This window comes from Vicia villosa, unplaced genomic scaffold (assembly GCF_029867415.1).
Source record: "Vicia villosa cultivar HV-30 ecotype Madison, WI unplaced genomic scaffold, Vvil1.0 ctg.001476F_1_1_1, whole genome shotgun sequence".
NCBI classification, from domain to species: domain Eukaryota; kingdom Viridiplantae; phylum Streptophyta; class Magnoliopsida; order Fabales; family Fabaceae; genus Vicia; species Vicia villosa.
The window spans coordinates 175443-179926 of NW_026705631.1; the positions used below are offsets into that span (position 1 = coordinate 175443).

General features: G+C 30.6%; 1 long non-coding RNA gene across 4 annotated transcripts; it reads right to left on the reverse strand.

Annotated features, from left to right (window-relative positions):
• Positions 1-1210: 1210 nt before the first annotated feature.
• On the reverse strand, positions 1211-3222 carry LOC131635390 (uncharacterized). Of its 4 annotated transcripts, none has more exons than XR_009293807.1 (4): positions 2922-3221; positions 2499-2841; positions 1678-2381; positions 1211-1570 (listed from the first exon to the last, which is right to left on the reverse strand). It is a non-coding gene; the product is annotated as an uncharacterized LOC131635390 (long non-coding RNA). The 4 variants fall into 4 exon arrangements; XR_009293808.1 differs by having other exon boundaries at positions 1678-2072; positions 2176-2841; XR_009293805.1 differs by having other exon boundaries at positions 1678-2841; positions 2922-3222.
• Positions 3223-4484: the final 1262 nt, after the last annotated feature.

Consider the following 4484-nt stretch of genomic DNA (forward strand, 5'->3'; position numbering starts at 1 on the left):
TTAAATATATTAAGAATTTAAATCAAAATTAATTTAATTTTAATTTTGATTATGTTAATAAATTATATGATTATTAAGATAAAAAAATGGGAACATAGGAGGGTTTGTTTGAGTAAAAAGGGAAAGTTGGTTTTTAAAATTTTTCAAATCCTCTCCTCTACTGACATGTGGTTCTCCTTTTCTTAAATGTTTAAATTTTATATCTCTTTCAAAAATCCAATTCATTTTTTTCACATGATTTTTTATTAAAGAAAATTTATTATTTTTAATTTTTAATATAATTTATTATTTATTATTTATAATTTCAAATATCACTTCTACAGTTAATTAACCTCTTTTTTTGATCAAATCTATTGACCTATTTGAAGTATTAAAACATGAAGGTGCAAAAACAATACATAAACAACCATAAATTTAAAACATGCAAATAAAAAAAAATGCATTTGTATTTTGTCAAAATAAAATAATAATCCAGTGATACAGTGACCTTAAATAAATTAATGAATTAAATTAAAATTATCTTAAATAAACTCTCTTATTTTAATTATACACAGTAGTCATTGCAATAAAAGTTATATTAGGTAAACTATTATTTTAGGTAAATTATATTTGATGCATAATTTATTTTTAAATTAATAACAATTATAAATATCCTTAATATCCTTAATGGCTCTTATAATATTTAAGGAATAAGAAATAAAATAAAATAAAATAAAATAAAATAAAATAGATCAAATAAATTGATTGGTCTTTATTAGCTACACTAAGATAATTGCAGACAACTTCCATGGCTAATTGATGAGCATTCTTGTTTTGAAGCTTAGCTAACCCATCCATTGCTTCGTATGTCTCTTTATCGGTAAAATACTTCAGTTGATGGCGTGTTGGTGCTAGTACTGGACCCTCTCATTTTTTAATAAACTCTTTCCGCTTATAAAATCCCTATAAACAGAGACACACAAATCACTTTAATGCTCCAATAATTTGAAAAAAGAAAACTAAAAAGAAAGCTCCGAGATGAAATAAAAATTACTCTTAAAAAACCAACCAATTAGCATATGAATTCAGTATAGTCAATCAAAGCTACTTCAATATTCATTCATGAACCATTCAAACAATTCCCTTTCAAAAAGCTCTGCAACTCATCAAAATACAATGTCCATTAAAATACAATGCATCAAAAAAGTATATTACAAAAAAAAAAAAAGACTTCATTCAAGTGTTCATCCAAATCCATTATAATACATGTCCATACAATTTATTACAAAAATCAATTACAAAATTCAAAGACAATTACACCATTTAAATACAAAAATTATTCTAAACATTTTTACAGCCAAATCTTGGTCCCATTCTCGTTCCATCTTCAAACCATTTCTCTTCATTTCTTCATTTTTCAAGCCATTTCCACTTCTTCTTCTTGAATACTCTTACCACCATGTCTTGCCATGTTTAATCTATAAAGCCTCCGCAAATAATGACTCAACCTGCCACAATCATCCAAATTCAACCCACTGCCATACACAAGCAGACTCTGCTTAATCACATCAATATCCATTCAAGTACTACCCTGCATTCACACACAAAAAAACAGACCCATCATAATCCAAACAGTGAACTCAGTTCTAAAGGTACAAAGAAAAAAGCTTCACAAATAAACCAATTCAGCTAACCTACCAAACCATATACATTTTCATTCAAATATCACAACCGCATCAGTTCACTATCAGCTCTACAGTAAAGAAGAGATAATATACAGTTCAGAAACACCAGGCATAATACAGAGGGTTCCTGCAGCCACTTTCCATATTTTCACTCACCAAAATTTCAATCAATACAAATAAACCAAATCACAACAGTCCACTCTACCTTCCAACTCTGCAAACCGCATCAGTTCACTATCAGCTCTACAGTAAAGAAGAGATAATATACAGTTCAGAAACACCAGGCATAATACAGAGGGTTCCTGCAGCCACTTTCCATATTTTCACTCACCAAAATTTCAATCAATACAAATAAACCAAATCACAACAGTCCACTCTACCTTCCAACTCTGCAAACCATCTTCAAAACTACAAAACAGAAAGCCATACAACTCAAAACAATGATGCTCATATCAAAAACCAAACTCAGCATGAACCAAAAAAAAAAAAGAAAACCAGTTGCTAGTGATACCATCAAGAATAGAACATGCATAGAATATCAGTTGAAAGCTGCAAACACCGTCACAGAGTATAAGCCAAGAGGTCCACCAAAATGAATAGAACATGCATATCAATCTCTTATTGCTAGTGATACCATCAAGAACATGTATTTTTTCCTTCGCCGATTTCCAGAGCTGGTTAGTAATACCAGCAAGCTTCGGTCTTTTTCCCTCCACTCTATTATGATATTCCAAACACACACACGTTAAAGCACCACAACATGTTATCACAAACAACCAAAAGTCCAAACAAAATATCAACAACTAACTACATTCAAATGTCAAACAATTATACCTTTCCCGAAACAATCGATTTCAAAGCCAGTTGCTTCTTACAAATACATAACAAACAAACAAATCGATTTCAAAATTTTCTAAAAATAAAACGAAAATCAGATAAGTGACCGAAAACGATTATGGTGGTGGCTGTAATGGATATGAGTGCAGAAGATTTCGGTGATGACATCCGATGGGCGAAGGGAAGTCTCACGGGAGCAGATTCAGAGGTGGTTTGCAACGGCTGTGCTTTCGAAGTTGGTGATGGAAACAGTGCGGTTTCGTGTTTTTGCGTTAGGGTTTGTGTCCCATCCTTCACCTTTCTCGATTAGCCATGGGTTATGGATTCAGAGCTTCAAAGCCTAAAACAAATTTGTAAAACCATTCAAGAACAAAAAAAAAAAAGGTTAAAATTGAAAACAAAAAAATCAAAGGGACTCACTGGTGGTGTAGACCCACAGCAACGGAAGAGATGGAATGGACTGACCGTTATGAGTCATCTATTATGAGTCTATTTGGAATCTTGTTGGCACTCTGTGACATCGGTGGAGAATCTCTTCACGTGCTCTACAAAACCGGTGGGACTTTGCAACGGGGTGGCGGAACTTGGTAAAGAGGCGGAGAAATAGAGAAGAGAGAGATGAACGAATCTTGGGAAGGCTGGAAGAGAAAGAGTTTTGGCTTATTTAGTGAGATGGTAATTTGTAGAGAAAGATAATATATATAATAATGAATGATTTAGGGTTTTCTGTTTTGACATTCAAACGGTGCATTCTTTTCATTTTCCCAAATAAAAAGTTGGAAAGTGACTTTTTAGAAAACTGGGAAGTGGCTTTTCATTTCTCAAGGTGAAATTTGAAATTTGAAATCTAAATAAATGTGCAATTGATTTAATTAGTTAATTATGGAATTTAAAAAATAAAAAAGGAAATTGAAGAGTGGAAATCGTGCAGATTTTTGTAGTGATGCCATGTCAGCAAAATTCAAATTACAATCAACCATATTGCAGCATTTAACAAAAGGACTAAGTTGCCCTTAATTATTAGATTAGATGAAGTTAAACTCAGTAAGGGTAATCGTGAAATTTCCAGGTACTTTAACTTTTATATATTGTTAATAGATTTGACATTTCCATCTTTTATCAAAAGAAGAAAACTAATCACATTTAAAGCATCTAATGTTGTCACTTCCAGCTTTGTAGTTCCAATTATGGTCACAATCTAAAGGTTTATTTTTTGGCTCCATTATTTTATTTAAAAGTGAATTTTTTCAATTTTTCGAGCAGAATATAATAATAATAATAATTATTATTATTATTTTCATCTTCGGAAGGAATTTCAATTTCTTCATTTTCTATTCCTTCTAGGGAGCAAATACTCCAAATTTCAGAGTTGTCTGAAATATCTGAAGTTATTTCTAAAATATCTTCTTTTATAGTAGATATGAGATTTGATTCTCTTGTAAATAAATTTTGTTTGTTTGGACAAATAGAAGATAAATGTCCATGTTTGCTACAAGCAAAACAAGTAATTGTATTTCTATAAGTCTTGTTAGGGTTATATTTTCTAACATGTTTTTCTTTGTTTAAATACGGTTTCCTAGCATTAGATTTCCTTAAGTAATTTTTCTTTACATAATTTCTCTTAAATCTAGGCTGATTCTTCTGATTTTTATCATCAGGATGCTTGCTGTCATACCCCAAAATTTGCCCATCATATTCAAATATTCAAATTATTTCAAAATTGGATTTTTTATAAAATTTTGAGGTCATTCACATTGACGTCTTGAATTTTAAAAATATTCGATTTAAAGTCTATTTTAAAATATAATAATTTACTCTTAAATTATTTATATTTTAATAAATAGCAAAATGTTTTCCCATGCTTCATACACTTTCAATTGGCTTTTATTTCAAACAAATAATATAGCGTAATTCGTAAGGAGGTAAGGCTTGCAAGTACATACAAAGTCCCGGGTTTGAATCCCACTTCTAACACTTTTTTCT